Source organism: Melanerpes formicivorus, unplaced genomic scaffold (genome assembly GCF_026170545.1).
Source record: "Melanerpes formicivorus ecotype bairdi unplaced genomic scaffold, bMelFor1.0.p_v2 SCAF_10, whole genome shotgun sequence".
In the NCBI taxonomy this organism is placed as follows: Eukaryota; Metazoa; Chordata; class Aves; order Piciformes; family Picidae; genus Melanerpes; species Melanerpes formicivorus.
Genome location: NW_027142362.1, coordinates 14,109,584 through 14,120,231, shown reverse-complemented (window position 1 = coordinate 14,120,231; position 10,648 = coordinate 14,109,584).

Here is a 10,648-nt window from a genome sequence, read left to right as displayed (position 1 = left end):
AAGAACATAAGGCTTTCCTCTTGGAAAAGAGTAAACATATAATATCCATAATAAAGGTACTGCCAAAACCCCTTTTGGTTAAGATATGAGCAGGATAAAGTCTGGTTAGGCTTTTGTATGGCTTTTTTACTTAGCTTTAGAAAATAATTACAGCCAGGATATCTTTGATAATCTGGTTTGGTGCCTGGTTTTAGCCAAAAATTTTATTGCATCTCTAAGAATACTTTTTGAGACCTTGTGTTTGTTTCTGCACACCCCCATCCCAACCCCCACCAGTGTTTTTGTGCAACATGGAGTGGGAAAGTTTTGATTTCCAAAAAGTATTTTTTGTTGTGTGTATCCTGACACAGCATTCAGTGAATGGGATGGGATTTTGGTAGTGACTGTAACAGGCAAATAAAAAGCATACAATCTTTTATATACATACACTTACTTAATAGAATAACCACTCCACAATCAGTCCTTTGATATTCTTTAATAATAAGCTAACAGTAGAGTTTTCATGGACAGCTCTGTTGCTTATCAGCTGTGTAACTTGTACACAAGCATTAGTCTACACAAAAATAATTATTTTTATGAGTCATTGTTCCATGCACAAAGATATTATGCCCACTTGGCAAAAGACATTGCTATTAATAATGATAGCTGCTCTGAAAAATAATTTACATCAGTTCGCAATGAATGTTTTGTTCTTGTTTGTCTTTAAAAGGTATTTCAGTCTAAAAAGATATTGCGGAGCTGAGGGTTTAAAACAGATCTGGCAGAGCTTGCTCCTTAATTAATTTTAAAAAGTCTCAATACAATTTCTTTTGTACAGTTAATTTTGAATGCACAGTTGGCCCAACATTACAGTCTACATTTATTTTCTGGTATTTTAACTAGTGAAGGATTGTTAGACTGAAGGATGTTTGGGAAGTGTGTTGTCTAGGCATGATTCTTGATGGCTAATTCCATCCATGTGGTGCTCTCTCACCTTCTAGAAGCTAACAGGTGGGTTCTATTGTCCTTACAGTTTCTTCTCAATATAAGTAATTCATTTTGCTCAAGAAGTTCAGATGTTTAGGTCTAGCTATCCCATTTCAATCTTTGCTGCTGCTTGGGGTTTACCAAGTCAGTTTCAGTTTCTGGTACATAGAAGGCTGAAGGAAGACACAAAAGTTCTGTTTGGTGAAAAAATAGGACTGGGAAAGTCCGATTGGTTTCTTGAACTTTCTCTTGTTTAATGAACTGTGAGCAACAAAGCTGGATTTATGTAGGAAGCTTCCATCACATGTCCATTACACGTGTTCCAATGCCTAATAAATTAAGAGTGGGGTTGGATTTGTTTGGGTTTTGTTGTTTGGGTTTTTTTTTGTGTGCAGCATTTCTCCCTTTTATCTTGCTGCATATTTAAAAAAAATGTGTAGGAATATTTAAAATTTTTTCTTTCCTTCATCTTTAAATTTTTAGTGCAAAAATGTGGGGAGAGCGAAAAGAAAAAGAATGCACAACTGTATAATCCTTATTTCTGGAATAAATAGGATTAACAATGTACATGCCATTCTTTGATTTCTACTCTATGTGTGCAGTACATAAAATGATACATGTTGCCCAATTTCAATGTCATGCTAGGTTGCATGCAAAAGATATGATCCATCAAATTTCTTTTAATAACATAGCAGAATCATTATTAGTAGGGGAAAGCGACTGTTTCTCTTCATTAAACTTCTGAGTGCTTATGTTAAAGTAATCAGGAAACCATATGTTTTATACTCTTGAGTAACAAAAGCATACCCATTTCTGCATTTCTTTTTGTAACACCAAATCTCAAAATTATACTGCAGGTTTAGAACTTATCTGTGGTCATACAATGATTTCAGAAATGGCTGTTAAGAGGTGTTAATTGAATTCTTAGCTTTTCTAGATAGCATATCTTAAATTTTAAATAGAGATTAATATAGATGTCTGGCTACTATGGAAACCTGTGAGAATGTGCCACTGAACGTTAACCAGAAGTTAAATTCCTGAGAGTTCAAGAGGTTTAAATACTCTTTTGTTTGTTTATTTGTTTCATCCACTGGAAATGGATCTGAAGCCAGTATCAGCCACGAGTGCCTTTTTCTCAAAGGAAGTTCAGAATCTGAATGCATTTTACATGCTAATTTTAAATCAACTATCAACCAAAATTAAATAAAATTAACTAGGCTTAAATAGAAAGGCTTGGAGTTCATTGGATTTTATTTCTTCTCTCAGCAGGCCATTTAAATGTAATTCAGTAGGGTTGGGAGGAAGCTTGGTATACTATAATGAATTAAATTGTAAGTGGATTTCATTCGTAAGGGCAACAAAACACCTCTTAAAATCTTCAATATATATTTATTTCTTATCACATGTCCTTCCTAATGAATTCTGTGGAGTTTTTTTCCATTTGCAGTGCATTAAATGATCGAGTGTTTGGGAATGTTTACTGGTGCATCAGCAACTGCCTGATTTTAGGAATTATCTGCTGCTGATTCAAAAGGATAAGGAATAAGCTCCAGCACTAGGGCTTGTTTTGCTTGTGCTGTAGTAGTATTAGTCCATCCCTTGGCTGCATTTTGGAGAGCTTCAACTAGCTCTCTCCAGGGCAGATGCATACTGTTACAGAATCCAAGTATTGTTTTCTCCATTATACCAACAGACATCTTTCTCACGATCTCTTATTTATCTCCAAGCATACAAGAAAACCATATCTATAAAAAGCATACTGCTTTGGAAGGCTCTAATACATCACTTATGTTATTTCAGGTATTCATAAGTGGAAAAGAGAGATCAAGGACTAAATACTGTGTAGTGTGTGGCCTAAGCCTCTGCTCTGGAAGGTTTCTCCCTTGAAAACTGAATATATAATGACATGAAAGGATTCAGAATGCTACATCAAAATACTTTATTAGTGTAATGAAATAGCACAATGAAGCTACAAATAGTAAGTAGTTATAAAAGAGTAAAAAATGTGTTGCTGTAGAATGATCACTGCAAAAGGAAAGAAAAAACAAAAATGCTTGGATTTAGTGCAAAAAACCTCAGATTGTGGCACAAAGTACAGCCTTAATATTTCAGAAATACTATGAAGTAATAATGGCAATGCTTTGGAGGTGAAGCAAATCATAAAAATATCTCCTATGACAGGCTGAAAGATGGCTGTTACTCTAGGATTTTTGTTGTACATAAGTACTGCTCTTTATTACTAATCAATTAGAAGAAAATGATATCTTCACTATTAATTTTAAAATATACTTAGAATTAATTTGTCCTTGTTGTCAGGAGTAATCATAACACTTAAACTTCTAAATCCCACTGACTTTACACACCATGTCATTAGACTCTGCTCAGAATACTGAAATGAACCCCTGTGAACCACATGCTGTGAGTTCTAAAAAATCATGGTGAATAAATGTCACAATTTATTTTTCAACTTTTCAAACTGTGGACTAATGTATAAATAGTCATTGGACTTGCAGAGGCTCCACTGCAGTAATATTCATTAAAGGTTTTTAACTCTGGTCCAAGTTCGGTCTGCAGTATTTTGTTTGAAAGCCTATGGTGTCACAGAAACACCATGCTAATTAATCACCCTCTTCAGAAGCCAAATTCTGCAGCAGTGTTTTGGACTCATTTAATCTCCTATTGCTCTTCATGGTGCCTCTACATTCTCTTCTACAGAGAACTCCTTGAATCATTGGAGAAGAATTGGAATTTAATTGTTTAATTAAAAAAAAAATTGAAGACAGAGTCACGTTAGCAGACTTCAAACAGAAAATTAATCACGTGGTTTGAAATTTAAGTAGGGTGAATATCGCACTTTAAGCTGCTCACAAACTGATGACCTGTAGCTTGAGAACTTTAAAGAGCATGACAAATACGAGCTTTCAATAGTTTATATAGAGATTGGAGACCATTCCTGCGCATCGATACTGCATACAGTATCATCACTCTCTTGCAAAAAATGTGGTGGGTTGTGGGTTGGTATATTTATTACTATTTTTTAAAGAAATATTTTATTTACAATGACCCAGACTTGGATTCTGTTGTTAGTGGTAGCAGCTTGCCCTTGGCCTTCTTAAACTCAAGGTCTTCCACAGGGTGTTTGAGGATAAGCATGGTTTCCAAACAGCACAGAAAGTGCCAGGAAAGAATACTCACTAGGGAGTATACTCTTTGTGTGTCTGCATAAACTTCTTCTTTGTAATACAGTTCCCATTGTACTTTTCAGAAATGACTGATGATAAATGACTCAAATTTAAAAGAATTGCAACAAGCTTTTGTTTATCTGGGTGACATTTTCCTGTTATGGCAAAGAACTCTAGTGCATAGCTGGAACTGAAAATTGGGAATTGTCGTTCTTTGATATGATTTGAAGGAGCTGTTAAAAAACAATCAACTGAAAAAACCCAGAGATTCTTGCAGTTGTTATTTTAAGCAGGGTACTTGCTAGCAATGAAGGAAAACACACAGTATAGAGTCAATAATTTACTGGTAACCTAGGTAACAACAATAAGCAAGCAATAATAAACCACAGCTGGTACTTTTTAGCAAGCAGTATCTGTTGCTCTTGAAGTGTTCTTGCATCTTGATTATCTGTGGAGTCCTAAGATTGATGGCTGTTCTTCCCTAGGTTGACTGTAACAAAACAGTAGTGTCCCAAGTTCTGACAAGATGTTATTCCTGATGGTGGTGTCATCTTCTTCACCTGTAGATTCTCTGAAGATCTGTGTACACATTTGAATTAACAGTTTGCTTACTTTAGTCTGAAACTTTCTGCTATCTTTGAGTTTTACTATATGTTCTAACCAAAATATTATCATTTGTTATATATTTCCTGCACTACTAACTTTGGGTTAAATTGCTAGATAATGTCATTGATACAGTGTCACTGTATACATAATCTTATTTATTCACACTATACGTGCATCCTCATAGATGCAGACTCTAGCCATATATCCTGGCATCTAAGCAAAGACAATTTAACTAGTTTATAATCTCAGTGTCTTGAGGTTTTGATGAAAGATTGTTGTCTGAGTGGAGAGGCCCTCAGTTAATTAGTTCCGGAGTTACACAGTAAATTGTTTTTCACTGTAACCTGGGTTACCCTGGCATGGGTTTAGCAAGCTCTGTTTTGAAGACTTAATTGACACTCATAACATGTTTTGAGATCCTTAGGTGAAGTAATATAATGCATTTATAGCATTTCTACAGTAAGAATTTATAAATTTTGCATTATTCTTCACGTAAGGAGGAAGACAAGACCAATTAATGTAGTTCCATTTGTATTTATACATCTGAGATGGTGAAATTTCATTTGAAAACATTTAACTTCACATCAAACAGAAAAATATCCATTTGCAGCTTCTTTAGTATTCAGTCAGTAGTTGGATCTAATCCTTTACCAAAATTTAATTATGTGCTTTCTAAAATGAAAGTAAGCAGCAATTTTCTTAATGCTGTTAGCGTTATACTTAATACTATAATAATACTGATTTATACTCTTCTCATGTCTTTTTTGAACTATTGTTTAACACTGAAAAATCTTCTAACATTTGGTGGAATTAAATACTGACTATAAATACAAATATGCATAGACTGGATCTTGGGAAGAAGTTCTACAGTACAAGAGTCGTGACATAAGATAAGTTGCGCGGGGAAGTTGTGGCTGCCCCTGCCTTGGGGTGTTCAAGGCCAGGTTGGATGAGGCCTTGAGCAGCCAAATCTAGTCGAGAGGCATCCCTGCCCATGGTGGGAATGTTGCAGTAGATGATCTCTATGGTCCCATCCCACCTAAGCCATGCTAGGATTGTACAATTCTGATATATGTGTTGGAAGATGCCATTTCTGAGTGTATCTATATTACTCTATAATTACTTGCTAAAGGTCTTTCCGTGGCTGCTAAATGGAGACGTAAATTCAGATCCATCTATTTTTTTTTTAATACCTTCAAGGATGTTGTCCCTACCACCTCCCTGGACAACCTATTGTAATGCCTGATAACCCTTTCAGTAACAATTTTTTTTCTAATATCCAATCTAAACCTCTCCTAGTGCAAATTTCAGGCCATTTCCTCTCATTCTATAACTTGATACTAGGGAGAAGAGACTGAGCCCCACCTCATTATAACCTCCTTTCAGGTGGTTGCAGAGAGCAATGAGATGTCCTCTCAGCCTTCTCTTCTCCAGACTAAACAACCCCAGTTCCCTCAGCCACTCCTTGTAAGACTTGTTCTCCATGCTCTTCACCAGCTTCATTGCCCCTCTCTAGACACTCTCCAGCCCCTCTATATCTACTTTTTAATGAGGAGCCAAAACTAAACACAACACTCAGGGTGTAGCCTCACCAGAGCTGAGTACAGGGACACAATCACTGCCCTAGTCCTGCTGGCCACAATATTCCTGATACAAGCCAGGATGCTCTTGGCCTTCTTGGCCACCTGAGCACACTGCTGGCTTATGTTCAGCCAGATGTCAACCAGCACCTAAAAGACTTTTTTCCTCTGTACGGCTTCCCAGCCACTTTTACCCAAGCCTGTAGCATTGATTGGGGTTGTTGAGACACAAATGCAGCATCCAGCACTTGGCCTGTTGAATCTCATGCAACTGGCCTTAGCCCATCGATACAGCTTGTCCATCATCTCAGAGCAGACAGTTTAATGGAGTTGTGCACATTGTGCCAAATTGCCAGATGTATCTTTTTTTTTTTTTTTTCTCCTGAGTTGACTGGTTCTTGATTATAACCAGCAATTATTGAAAGAATAAAGAGTTATTATGAAGGCCTGCTCAATTCATGGACTGGTAAGTTTATAACTTCTGCAGAATTGTGGTGAGGCTTCATGAAGTATTGGGACCTGCATTACTCACTGAAGGATCAATACACAAAAGTCATCTCTCCTTGAAAGACAGATTAGAGATTCCTGTTCTACTGTGAACTATGGAAGACTGCCATAGAGGCACTAAATGAAATTAACCAAGCTATAGGGTAAAATACCATAAAAGTAAAAAGAAAATGAGTTAGTACCAATGCATCACATTAAGTTGAACTGAACTATACTTAAATACCAGCAGAGACATGCAATTTCTCAGAAAACATTTTGAAACTTACTAGACAGGGTTCTCTCAATATTGATGCCAAATGATGAATACAGATCCCACTGCAGTGGAAGTAAATGGTGATATTTGAAAATCATATTCTAATGCCTGTACTAACTGGAAAGATGCCAATAAATTCTGCCCATGCTATTGGTGGTTAGTTTTCTTTCCACCTCTTCAATGACTCCGGAATGACTCCACCTCTTTCCAAAACAGTGTTTAATAACTAAGACCACAGGAGTCTATTGACTTTTGTGTATCAACAGGCACTTTGATAATACATAAGCTGTTCCTGATGCATGAATAAATTTTCTCTGTGTGCCACCTGCTGGACCTTGCTCAGAGTGCAGTGTTAACTCAGTTTTTTCCAGTATGTATGTACCAAATTAAAGTTATCAACTCCTGAAGCGAAAATAGGAACAGTGTAACACCATATGCCTTTATGAAAGCAGTATTTTTGGACTGTAGTTTACAATATATAACTCTAAAAAGGATAAATGCTTTTAAATGTGTTTGTGCATTTGAATGGAATTGTTGTTACAGTAGTGTAGATCTGTGGAATGGAGTGCTTGTCTATATTGTAAAATTGAAGGTCTGTGTTTCTAAACGTCGGACTTAAAGCAGTATGCAGACCCATCATTTTTATAAATAGGTATCAAAAGCTGAAGACCTACAATAACAGTTTGCCATTTACTATCTTTCAGTTTTCTGTCACTTAGTCAAGAATTATGACCCTGAATGCTTTTGTGTGAAAGTGAAATATATGTTATGCTTTCAACTACACAGTTTACTTCTTTACTTTGTTTCATTTTTTATTGTTTTAGATTATTTTTTCACAGATAGCTGAGCCCTTTGATTGTACCATCAAGCTGATCTTTTTGTTACATCCACAAATCCCTATTATCTTAAGAATCACCCTAAACTACCTCTTCTCACTTTTAAAAAAACCCTCAATAGAGTGCATGCCTAGGCAAGCAGTCTTGCATGAAATAATCTATTTCCACTTTCTTACTGTTATTAAAAACATCTTTGCGACACTCTATCCTCTGAAATTTGTGGGAAGTTCAAGTTTGAATATCCCAGATTTCATCCTTGTATCTAATACTTTAATAATCAGTTCAATGCTCATACACTTAAGTACTTTTTTGTGATCCTTTGATTGGGAAACATGATTTAAAACTACACTTTTGTGCATACAACTTTTATTGAATGATTATTTTATTTTCAATGACATCTACATTTATGTGCTATGAGCAGCCCATAATCACAGCAATGTATAAAATACAGCCTTCGAGTCTGGTCTGTTGAAATATTAAACATTAATGGAATAGTCACTTGATGATGGTAGACTTGATGTGGTTTTAAATGTCACTTAAATTTTTACAGTACCTAGTAATAAAAGATGATTTAAAATCAGAGCTCTGTTTTGTACAATGGCATATAAACATTGAAAACATGTAAACTGTTTATGTCCACATGGCAAGCTTTGAAACACTGCTTCACCAACTGCAGTTCTCAGATAAGTAAGTATATGGGGGGGGGGGGGAGGGAGGGAGATGGATCTTATCATGCAAATCATGCAAATAGACCATTGCATAACAGCCATAACAAAGAATGGGGCTCAGGTTAGCCTACAGCTCAGTTTTATTAACAGGTCTTTAGTCCAAATGTGGATAAAACTAAGTACTGTAGAAATTTGAGGACCAGAAATACTGTGGAAAGCTTATCAGAAAGCATATATGTAAAATACAATGGGAAATTACTCTGCAGGCTTTCTTACAACAGGTAAAAACTGAAACTGCTTTATTTTGTCCATAGAATAATTATGGTAATCATGGTTCTGAAATTCCAGCCTACAAATTCAGCAATATGTATTACATTAAAGAAGTCAGAGCAGCATGCATTTTCCATGTATCTACACGATTTCATAAAGTTATTTCAAAATTTGAATGGCAAAAGTAATAATTTGAACCTTCTGAAAAATTTTACTCTGGGAGAGACTTAGAATTATGAGATGAAAAATCAGGGAGTAAATTATCACTATGAAAATAGTGTGTGAAATAAGTGAACAGGAGACTGTGTATAATATACTACTTTATTCTCCCCCAGAAAAGAGCCTACAGTGGATTTCTTTTTAAAGTTTTCATACAGATGAGAAATGTGTGTCCATTGAAGTACCTTTTTTGGTGCTTTACAATACAGAATGAGCAAGAATGGGATTTACTCAGGGGGTGTTTTGAAATTATTTTTGTCTGTGGTTCTTTTAACATTTTTTTTCCCCTTTCCCCAACTGTTCTAACCATTTCCTAGTTTAAAGACTAGAGAGAATGTAGAAATGGACTTTACATTAGATATTCCACTCCATATCACTATGCCACTTCATGACTTGAAGCAGAAGTCCTAGAATTATTGAGTCATTTAATTCAGAAAAGACCTTTAGGATCACCGAATCTAACCACTGAATACTCCGTCTATACATCTTAAACGCCCAATTTTGTCTGTATTTACAGGCAAAAATTACCTAGCTACAACAAATGATTCTGCTTTCAACCTTGATTATTATTTGTGTGTGTGCATGTTTGTTTTGACGTTGTTGGTTGGTTTTTCTTATTTGTTTTAAATTACTCTAGATATAGATCTTCTTCCCCTCGACCTGCACCTGAGAGCAGTGTCTGAGGAAACAGATTAATTCATTAGTTAGATTTTCTAAGTAAGAACTTAAACAAATTTTCATTTTTTCCTTTTTATAGTTGAAGTGACCTGGAAGAAAAGGTTAATATAAAGTCTATTGTACACTGGTTGGTTGGCTTTGTCAAGGCACTTTATCCAGAAAACCCTTTTCTTTGTGTTACATGCTATGAAAACTCAGACTTACTGAAAATGGAAAATCTCTGTCGAGGAATGTTGCCATTAAGGCAGGAGGGGGTTTTTTGCTTGTTTGTTTTTCCTGAGCAAATGAACAACTCATCATGCTAGTAGAGATATTAATGAATGCCAAGATTCTACAGATTTAAAGATAGGTGTGCTTTCAACAAGAAATGGGTAGTTCTGTAGCTTTCCTATTAAGGACTGTGTAAAAAAACTAAGCCTAACTAAGCCTAATTACAAGTAAAATCTAGGTATGCAGAAACCCTAAAAAATGTTTTCTAGAAATATACTTTTTATTTGAGAACTTTTCTCCTTTGCCACTACAAAACTCTGAGCATTTACCCAATGAAATTTGCATCTTGCTGGAGTAGGTGAATGAAGCTAATACTACCTTTAAAGAAAAACCCAACCAAAGCAAGCTACCTGTCAAGCCAGTAATACACATCTTATGCTACCAAGTCTCTCTACATCAGTAGGCATGGAGCAAGATGCTTGAAAGGAGGATGCAGCCTCGTCCTCTTTCAGGAGAAGCAGTGAAAACCATGTGAACAATTAGGGAGAAACTTTCTCCCCTTCTGTGGTGTAGAAACATGGGCAACAATGCAAAATCTTACTCTCTAAATTAGAATTGAATAATTGAAAACAGACTGAAACAGGATTGGTGCTGGAGAGAATTTGAATTTTAC